Source organism: Nuphar pumila, chromosome 15, assembly GCF_984573655.1.
Source record: "Nuphar pumila chromosome 15, dmNupPumi1.hap1.1, whole genome shotgun sequence".
Taxonomy (NCBI): domain Eukaryota; kingdom Viridiplantae; phylum Streptophyta; class Magnoliopsida; order Nymphaeales; family Nymphaeaceae; genus Nuphar; species Nuphar pumila.
This window is the reverse complement of record NC_143263.1, coordinates 16753102-16764815: the sequence shown is the minus strand read 5'-3', so window position 1 is coordinate 16764815 and position 11714 is coordinate 16753102.

Below are 11714 nucleotides of genomic sequence, written 5' to 3'. Positions count from 1 at the left end.
AGAGAGATCTTGGCTATGAATAAAGAGAGTTATTTTATGTTTTCATATAAAAAAATTTGATGTAGTCATTTTTCATAAACTAGCTGATTAAGAAAGCTAGCTGAGAGGATAAATTAAGATAAAGAATTCATGTCTACAAATTTCAATGAAAGTAGAAATTGCTAATTATAATTTTTATGGCAGACCAGAGATGATTACAAATAATAAATGTTATCAGCAACAAACAAGTAAGACAATAATAAAACAATTACAAAAAGATTTGTAATAAAAAATGTTGAAAGAAGACACCGAAGAATTAGATTCAGATAAAGAAAATACTAATTTTTTTAATATGAGTTACATAATAAACCCAAATTGATATTAGGTTTTTCCTTTTATTTTGTAAATTGATGTCCTTTGAATATGATCTAAATGACATCAATATAGAGGAAATCAAGAAAACATGATTTTGAATTTATAATGATTAAAAAATATGAGAAGGGTTTCTTTGAAAAAAATAAAAAAATATAGAGAGAAAGATGAAGAATAGAAGAAATAAGGTATTGAAAAAGAGAAGAAAAGATACAAGATAAGAGAGGAAAAGAAATGAAGGAAGATCCAAGTATTTTTCTAGACTTACCATGGTGGAAGATCGAGACCCAATCACTGCTCTGATACCATGTAAGAATAGAGCATCACCGATCAAAGGAAAATTAGGGTTACAGCAAAACAGATTTCACTCAGCCCATTGTGGGTCATGGATGGCTATATATCAATAACATTAAATTGTTACAAAAATATCCCCATTTAAAATACATGTGAATACAAATAAGATAAGGGCAATAAAAGAAAGATCAAAGGAATTAAACACATAACTATTATAATTATAAAGACATCATCATGGGTCTGGATCCAGACCCGAAACCTCATATTCGAATATTGGCTGGCCGAGAATGTGCTTCTCCCTTCCAGTTGATGCCCTTCGCCACTCGCCTCATTTTTCAAACCAGCAAGGAGAGATGTCTCTCTTTCTTCCTGTCGGTTTTTCCTTGGTCTTGTCCTCTACCTTTGGACATGGCCCTGCCTCACGCCCTAACTTAACGTCCTCACCCTCTCAACCAGCTTGATCGTGTCCCCTTAGAGCACGTCTCTCTCTTCTAGCACCACGAGCCCGGCATATCCCTTGTACCACATGCTACAATGTGTCCTCCTTGCCGGACATGCTGCCCCTTATTGACGCTATTGCTGCCTCCCAGCTGCTACCCGACCACGTGTGTACATGTTTATCTTTAAGCTAGACCCTCCCTCCTTGAATGGTTTATCTTTAAGCTAGGGAGTGAGGAACGTTCAAAAATGCATTTTCTCAACAAAATTATTTTTCATCAAAAATGACAATCCAAAATAGCCCATACACCTTGTAATGGCCCTAAAAAGATCTTAACAGGTTATATGACCCAGATCTGAATTTGATCAATTAGTTTGGATTCATAAAAAAATCTCAAAAATCAAAAATAAATATTAAATGCTAATACATCGTATTTCCAAGTCAAAATCTAATTCCCAAATTTAAAAAATTCTCAAAAATCAAATTTTGTCCATTTGAAATCTGAGATTGAGAGAATTCGCATGTTCAGGTACGATGGCATATTTTTCCTGAACATGGGTCCAGATGCACTCCATAAAAAATTCTCACATGAATTTTGTTTACGATTTGCAAAACCTTCTTGATTTTGAGACAGACCCCAATTGAAATCTCTTCCATGTTGGATTAAACCACGACCACAATAACAACCGCCTGATTGATTATTTTTTCTACCATGTTGTGGGTTGCCATTTATAGCGCATGTTTTTTTGAATAGACCATGCATGTTTTTTTGTAAATAGATTCTTTTTCTTTTTCTTTTTCTTTTTCTTTTTCTTTCTACCTCTACAATTTTAGCTTACAAATGCATGAAGGAATATAATTTTGCAATTATGGGAACTGTTATTTTATTATCAACTATTTTCTTGATTTTGTTAATAGATATAAAGATATGAGAACATGAAGGTCCATTGAGAAAATATTGTACATATATAAAAGTAAAATTTCTAAAGTACAATTATTGTGGTATCTTCTTTATGGATGACATCATTCCTTTCAAACGCCACTTGGCAATGAAGTGTCCCACACCTCACCTTCCAACATATGTTAGAGATGAGGCTAATGAGGCACTTAGAGCACTAATTATTCTAGATTCTGAAGAAATAGAGAAGTTGTATCAATTTTCTATGCAACATGTTCTATGAAAATTGGTTATGCCTTGTATTAATTTTCTAAAATTAAGAGAAGCTATGAAATTGTACTCTTGCTTGCTTGCATCTTCATGTCTTTCTGCAGTCTGATATAAGTTCGTCTCATCTAATTGAAGTTGATATGGCATGCACCTGCAGTTGCTGAGACAGTTTAGTTCAGAGTCCTCATTTTCATATACTATATGAAATTAGTGTTTTATATTCTTTTAAGCTCAATTAGTGTTTCATGTACTATATGCAAAATTAGTAGGTGGGTGAGTGACATATCAAACTTGCATTATCTATCCATGCTTTTCCATTTCATTCGAAGTTCACTTTTCACATGATACTCTCGTATACAATTTTTTAGTATAGGATCAATTATTTAAATAATTTTATTTCACAAATAAGTACTTAATTTTATGAAAAACAAGGTTTAGCCTAAACTTGGCTTGGTGGCACTCAAATAGCTATGAATTCAAGTTTTATGGCAAAAAACTTGGTTTGACACTCAAAACAAAGTAAGAAAAATCTGATCTCGGTCTTAAGTAATAAGTTTATACTTATTTCCTTATTATCAAGCATGACTTAGGCCTCCAAAGCCTCGATTGCATTTTCTTTATAACATTGAATATTGATGTCTTTTTTTTGTTTAACGAAGAATAATTCATTCAAAATATGAAGCAATAGGCTTACAAAAGATAGGAAACATGAAATAGCATGAGTGACAAGGTATCACCCACACAGTGAAACTGAGAAACATTATGAAACAGAGAATAGGAAAAAAATAAGGCATCAAGAAAAACATAATTAAAGGATGAGGACGGTGTGCACGCTAAACCATTACTCTAATATCTACGATTTTTCTCTACTATTTAAAAATCTGTTAAGATAAATTTTGTGTTTAACCTTGTGTGATTGATAAATTGGGAGTTTATCTTGCAATTATTTAAGCTTAAATATAATTTAAATAAATGTGGAATAACTGACCATTTAAAATGTAAATTTAAATATGAAGTGTACATGTAAGTTGAATTTAAAGTAAAAGCAAAATTGGATTTTTAATTTGAATATGTAATCTAATTGTAAAAGTCCATTCGTAGATCTATATTCATGTGGGCGCTAATGTAAATCCGTAGATCTATTTAAAACCTATTTCAAATTACATCCATGTATGAGTAAGATTAAAAAAAAGAACTATTTGTCAAACATATCATACAACAGTATAAAATAGTCTTGGAACTCATAATGTTAATATGAACATAAAGTCCAAACTCTTCGTTGTCAGGATAGAGATCCTAACCTAATAATAATAGAATTCACAATAAGTCATAATTAATGGCTAACTTTAAGGGCACATCACCGACATCCTCTCACTTGCCTATAAAGGTGTATGAACTTACTCCCACTTTAAAGCTTTTCATTATGTAGTTTTAATAAATCTAAAATATATGCATCATATTGTAGCCCATTTTATAAACAAAGATAGATCTAACATCCAAGATTCATATAATATAAATAATAACCTTTTTTCAAAGAAAAAAATAAATCCATAATATTCATGTTGAGACATGATTCCATATAATATTGTCATGCAAATCTAATTATCTGTAATTTTATTATGATTTTTATAATTGTTTTCAAGTTTCAACACCCTTTCTATAAAAACAAAAGGTTGCAGGCGAGAAATGGTAAAATAGAATGTTTAAACAACAATTTTGTAAATATAACATGCTTGATCATCTGAACAAAAAATATTTATAACCAGAACTTGAATATCTTTTCTGAAAATATAAGAAATTAGAACAACTTTTCTGCAAATATGAGAACTCAAACAATTTTTCTGAAAAAATTAATATGTTTGATAGCCTCTCAAAAATTTTATAAGTTTATGATGTGTGTTTTTTGGAAAAATAAGAACTTAGAACCTTTAATCAGTTATTTAATTTAATGTTCATTTGCACCTTAAACAATAAATATAAACAAATAAGGAACTAAGCTGCAAATATAAACAAATGCTCTGTTTGGGAGCCGACCTTAGAAGAGAAAGAAAAGGTTCCTTTAAAAGTGTTAAAAGTCTTCAATGGTTTGGTCTGACATGCTTTTGTTTCCTCTTAACGGCCGTTACGCGGTTAACTCATTTCAAATTTGAGAAGCCTTACATTTTTTATTTGGACGACCTGAACCGGCCTTAAACCCAGCCCGGCAAAATCTTGGGTCAGGTCGGGTCAGGCCGGGTCAGGCCGGATTAGCCTTCAGGCTAACGGGCTACCCTATATAAACCAGGTCAAATAAGTGATTCAAAACATGGATCCATCGTGGAACCCAACTATTCTTTTGCATTTTTTAAATATCCGCTAAAAAAACCTATGAATTCAATAAAACAAATGAGAAATGATGTGAAGATACGATAACCTGCAGCCAGGACCGAATTAGCTCATGGGCTTAATGGGTGGGTTGTGGGTTTTGTATTAGGCCTGAGCCTGGCCCAAACAAAGCTAGGGCAGACCCGATTGGTCAACAGGTTGGGCTTGACCAGGGCAGGCCTGTCAGCGACCCGATCAAGCCTGTCCTCTAAATGTGTCTGGCCAGCCCAGCCAGGTCGGTCCCTAGTCTCCAATACCCCTCTCTCTTTCTCATGTTGTTAATAGAGTATGCTAGTCTATGCAAACTGCAAACTCAAAAACTTGAGCATTTGGAGACAATCAGATCACTAGAACAATCCTCCAAGAGAGCCATTCCTCACGGAATCATCCAGGTCAATGAGGACAGTGTCAAATCAGACACATTGTCAGTCTTGAGACTTTGGATCCAATCCTTTTGAAGTCTATAGATCTAGTTTGGAATGGTCTGCTCCAAAGTCAAGAGTCAACACTGCTTTCTTTCCTTTTGCAAAAGTCCATTTACCAGCAATGAAACGAACGCTCACAATGGGTGGTAGTATTGACCCAATCCGACCTCATGGATGGATTGTGTTGTGTAAATATAAATATAAATATAAATATATATATATATATAAAAACTCTGAAACTTGAGCATTTGGAAACAATCAGATCACCAGAACAATCCTCCAAGAGAGCCCTTACTCACGGAATCATATAGCTCTTGTAAACCAGGTCAATGAGGAGAGTGTCAAATCAGACACATTGTACACCGTTGATTTTTCAAGGCTCATCAAATTGTGCCTACACATTATATTCGGACTATCTAAGAGCCGACCTCCGATAACATAAACATGTAAATCACATCTGTAAGTTCAGTTTCATGAAAAGCAACAAAAAAATAAATAAATGAAAAAGATGCGTCTATGTCAAAATATATACAAAGGCAGAGCCAAAATTCCAGTTACGATGGGCACAAATGTACGTGTCTATGTGTGTGTGTGCATGCGCACACGTGTGTGTGTATATATATATATATATATATATATATATATATATATATATATATATATATATATATATATAAAGAAACACTGTAGCATCAAAAGATTTAAATGCCGGATGCGCGTTCAGTGTTAGATTATGAAAATTAGTGATGGCCACAATTGCCGCTAATGTTCTGGATGAAAAAAAAATATTTAGTGGCTGTTGTAGCCGCCACTAAAAGTTATTTTTAATGAAAAGGATGTTGACTGCTGATCCACGTGCAATCAGTGACGGACGTTAATTATCAGATAATAGTGGACTATCTTGTCCACTGTTACAGGCATCATATATATATATATATAGAGAGAGAGAGAGAGAGTAACTGCAATATAAGAACTGGAAATATAAGAACTACCATTTGAATTGGCATTTCCAAGCATTTCTGACACTTTTTTTGGAAATCCAACCATGTGGATGTGTTCAGCACAGTGAATTTGCTAGGAACCTATGTGTATTGTATGTGTGATATGTGCGAGTGTGCATAAATTATTTGCTTGTTGAGACCTAATCAGGGTTTCTGGAATTGTATTGAGATGATATATCTCAAGCTCTGTTACTTTTCTCTTTTCAGCAGGAATAGGCGAACAGATGTTGAAGGACATGGGGACTGCTCTATTGGAGTCGACTGTACCCTTTTGTTTCTTTTTGGTATTTTGTGTATAAACTCTGAAATTTCATTTATGATATAAATGAAATCATTTTATGACATTTGAATTATAATGGTTTGATTTTAACTATGTGATGCGCCCAAGTTTAGGGATGGTTTCAAATTAATTCAAAAAAAACTTTCACTATATTTAAAAAAAAAATTCTCCTAATCGAGGTAGGGCATTACAGATCCGATTTGGTCAAACTCAATTACATCTAGATCCAACCCAAGTATGACCTGTTTACTTTGCTATTGGTGAAATTCGACATTGGATGTTGATGCCAATGGGAAAATTCCTTTATTACACTTGGCACTAACTAGCTATTCACCCTTATCATTACAATCTCGCATGTACTTAGGGGTTGTTTGGATAACACCCCAAATCAAGGTGAAAACCTAGTTTGGTGGCTATTTGGAAACCACCAAATTAGGTTATGGGTAAACCTGGTGGGGTTGCAAAACCACTCCACCCCTTTTTTTTTCAACTCAGTTTGTTGGGGAGGGGGGGGGGGGGGGGGGAGTGGTTCCAACCCCCACCGTGTTAACCCGTCATAAATACTAGAAATCTAAAAGCTTTTCTTTTCAAGTTTCATAGACATCTGGCAAATGGATGGGCAAAAGATGGTAGGTGTAACACCTCGATTTGGGACCTCAAGAGTCCGAGTTCGGTTGGTATTACTTCTCATAGGGAAGAGTTCAAAGTTTACACAGAGAAAACGTGGCTAAAAAATATTTTTTATTTTATTACAATCATCACATTTTTTCTTACAAGGTTCATCATTCATGACAACAGAAACCAAATACATTTTATTCAATGACAAAGAAATGAAATATACCAAATGCTCTGCTAAAGAAGAAAAAGTTTCTCACGTTCTGATTGGTCTAATGCCTAGAACCTATAGTTGTAATTAAACATAGGGGTGAGTCTACAACCCAATAAGGAATAATTATAAGCAATTAAACAATTAACTTACAACTGTAGTGGACTCTAAGCCCCTAGTCTTAGTTTAGTTTTCGACACACTACACAAGTTAGTATATTTTAATTTCTCCATTAACTTTCTCAAACACTATCTCACACAACTATCACTAAGTTGGCTATACCGGTCATAGTCGTCTATGGGCGTAGCAACCCCGTATAATACCCCAATTCTACATGTTGGTCAGATAATGAACCATACACTCCAAGTGATCTCCGGACCACCAGACACTGTAGTGAACCACCACGAAGACCCCGCCGGTAGCTAGCCGGGAGGTCAAGCTCTCAATCTCGCTATGATTCATGCTACATCCTAACCATGATAGTTATCAACTATCTCTGGTCTTTCAGAGTCCCAACCCGGTGTGAGTGGAACCCTAAGTCATAACTAAGTTCAACCCATTGAACCATATTCTCAAACTCATCATACACTCATTCTCTCACGAGTGATGTTGTGAACTCTTCACAACAAATCTCATTCTTAAATCTCATGATGACTTTAGGACTCACACATTTCTCACTAAGCACGCAAAGATGTAAGGTCTCTACATCGTTAAATCATCGGCAACCCACTCTCTGTTGTGGTTGCACTCTGACCGTGAACCATGTAGCACTTGCCACAGATCGCCACTTCTGGGATTTAAGGGGTTATGCATGCTGGTCTCAACACATCTATTCATACAATATGAATATACTATATGAGACTTCAATCTAACATACTCTTATCACAATGCATGATATTAATGAAGATTTAGACATGCAATCACAAATACAATCTCTTTCAGTCATGTAGGACACACCACAACTAACATAGATATCACAACCACATGGATAAAATCAACTCATAATGTCAAGCATGGTAATTTTTATGCATGTCATGCGATCACTCGAAAGATATCATGCTACTCATATTAATACATAAAATCACAATAACATGCAACGTAAAATGTCTATTCACTTCTAAAATTTCTTATAATATCCCTTACCTTGAAGGCGAATCTTGTGCTTTCCCTCAAATCGAGTCTCACGAAGCTCTAATAGTATGATCTAATTACACAATATTCTTATATTAATGCACAAAACTTCACACATTATTACTAAATTACCAAAATACCTTTTCCGAAATTTATTCATGAACCCTTAATTTCCGCATCACTAATTTGACTAAATTTCATAAACTAGTAGATTCCTTTCTACGATATGAGTCCAATGCACCAAACCTCACTCGATTTCGAGTTCGGGGTGCAAAGATATGCCCATTTTACCAAAATGGATCTCGGGTATCCCAAAGGATATTTAGGTCATTTCAGATTTGGACCATTCTAGAATTTCCTGATCCAAACCCATCTATGATCTGGATCTAGGACCGATTATCTGGGTCTAGATCCGTTACTCACTCGAATCCAAGACTGTCAGCCTAGATCCAGACCTATCTGACTGGATTCAGACCTGCCTGACTGGGTCCAAAACAGTCTGACTGGATTCAGAATTGTCTAACTGAATCCAGAACAGTCTGACTGAATTCAGGACAGTCTGACTGGATTCAAGACAGTCTAACTAGATCCAGACCTGTCTGATTGGGTCTAAACCAGAGACTAATCCAATCGGATCCAGAACATGTCTGGTTCAGATCAGTTAGATCTGAACCAAGAACCCAGATCCAGCCACGTTGAACCAATTCAGTCAGACCCGGTTTGGTTCAACTGGTTCAGCTCAGACCCGGTTTGGCCTGAACCGACCTTCATAAACCGGTTCGACCAGAACCGGTTCTTATTTTATTTTTTTTCCTTTCTTCATGACCCGAACTCAGGTTCTGGTCTAGGTCGGACCCAAACCAACTCGGTTTGGTCTGGGTCAGACCTAGACCGACTTGGTCTGGTTTGGGTCAGACTCAAACCGAACCCAGTCCTTTTTTTTAACCTTCCTCATTTTGGGCATGACCCAGACCAACTCGGTTCGGTCTGGGTCACACCGAGACTGATCCCAGCCTCTTAAAATTGGTCGAAAGGGGCAAAGCCCCTTTCGTTCATAGAGAGGGGCAGCGACCACCGACCAACCCCCACTTTGTACCCACCAGGTCTGGGCCGGCTGCCAGCGCCGACTGACCCCCCCCCCCTCTGCGACAGGAGATCAGCACTGGCGTCGGTCTGTCGGCCGACCCTCCTCACTCCCTCTCTCTCTCTCTCTTGCCACCACTCTGATTTTTTTCTTCAACAGGAGCTCATCGGCAGCCATGGCGACTGACCCCCTTTGACCTGACGAAAAAGAAACAAAGAAGAAGAAGCGAAGGATACTTACCTTGTCGCCGACACCGGATTCAGGTACGCCCCTTCAACCCTCTCTCTTTCTCTCCCTCCCTGCTAAATCTCTCTCTCTTGCTTGAATGCAGGGGGGCGCACCATGAGGGCTATTTATATTAGGTTTTTGTTGATTTGATTAGGGTTTTTCTTTGATTTTCTTTTATTAGGTTTTTCTTTTCATTGATTGGGGTTTTGAATAAAATATCTTTGATTAAAGCTTTTGATATTTAATTTGATTAGGGTTTCCCTTTGACTTGATTAAGTTTTTTTCTTTGATTAGGGCTTGGAATCAAATATCTTTAATTAGGGTTTCTGATATTTAATTTGATTTGAGATTTTCTTTTATTTGATTAAGTTTTTTTTTTAATTTTTTTATTAGGGCTTTGAATCAAATTTCTTTATTTAAGGCTTCTAATACTTAATTTGATTAAGATTTTTCTTGTATTTGATTATGATTATTTTTCTTTTATTTTTTTAATTAAGCTTTGAATTAGGGCTTTTATATTTAATTTTATCATTTATTTGTGGTTGTTTTGATTTTATGTTTAAATTTTCTTATAGTTTAGTTTTTTTTGGTTTATTTATTATTTATTTTCTTGTATTTTAGGGTTTTATAATTTATTTATAGTTTTTGCATATATATATAGAAAATATGAATTCCAATTTTCTCAAATTACCTAAATTCTAAATATATTTTGGCTTCTATATCCAATTCAAGATTCATATCCAAAGTTAAAATCCATAATAAACATGTTAAAAGACTTGTATGGTGGGGCAGATCGAGTCGTATGATCCAAAATGAAGTTATTCGTCCCATTATTTATATATGCCCAAACGGTCTCTACAACTTAAAAATCAAATGTTGAGCACAAGAAATGCCACTTCTTATCCAATCAAAACAAAGACTTTGATGTAGTATGATTGTTACATAACAGATAGAACATGGTTTATTGTGGATGACTTGACAAACAAGATAGTGCAGTGCAGTGGTGTCATCCAATCTTAAACAAGCAATCAAACGGACAATAAGCTCACCAATTTTGGCTGACTTGAAAATATATACTTGGGTTTTGGTTCAAAACTATCTAAGTGTTCTAGACATTATTCAATATTTGCCTAAGTAGTAAGAGTTTATTTCTTTCTACAAGTTTAGTCCCTAATTAAAGGTTGCTAGAACTCTTCTAGGCTTTATAGAGTAGGGGTGTTGCCTTTAAAGGCCAAGCCCTCAAGGGGCTTGCAATTAAACATTAAACTTTGGTCATTGGACCTTGAACTTGAACATGAGTTTTGGTCCAATCTGGTTCGATTTGGGCTTTGACCCTTCTTTTTAGTGCTTGGGACTAGGAGTGTCAATGGGTATACTTGGACCCAACCCGAACCAAACTCTATAGGGTCCGGGTATGGTGATAAATAATAAGATCTGATTAAGACCCGGGTCCGGATGTGAAGGTCTGATTAATAGATGGACCCGAGTACAGTTTGTGAAATTTTATACTAGACTTGAACTCAACCCAAGTTTCAATCAAGACCCATAATTTTTTAATATAAAATGATAAAAAATATGGTTTTACCAAATATGGTTCGAGTCTGGTTCATGTAGTTCTTATCGGGTTTGGTATGGTTTTTCTTATAGTAGACCCGATTATACCTGGGTTCAAACTCGAGACCATATCCAAACATTAGGTCCAAGTCTGGTTCCACCTAGGTCCAAACCAAACCCAAACCGTTGACACTCCTACTTGGGACAGATTTAACCTCAAGTCTAAAATGATCCATGAGCCACCTTTCTCAGTTGACCACGATAAAAAAATTGAATGATCTTGACCTCAAGAGATTATTTTAGAACAAGATCTTATCCTTTTTGTCATTTTTAGGCGTATTACTTGGCTAGTCGTTTGGGCGGTCGACACTTTGCGCCCCTTGAATGCCCTTTATGAGCTTTTATTGGGGCATTCTCACCGTCACTATTTATAGAGCCACCTTACTCCAATTTCAAAATCTAAATGGTGGAATAGGGGGGAAGGGGTAGGCCCTTATTTATAGAGTTTAGGGTAGCCCTTTGGACTCTAGATTTCAAATTAGGGATCCAATACTAATGTATTTTGTATT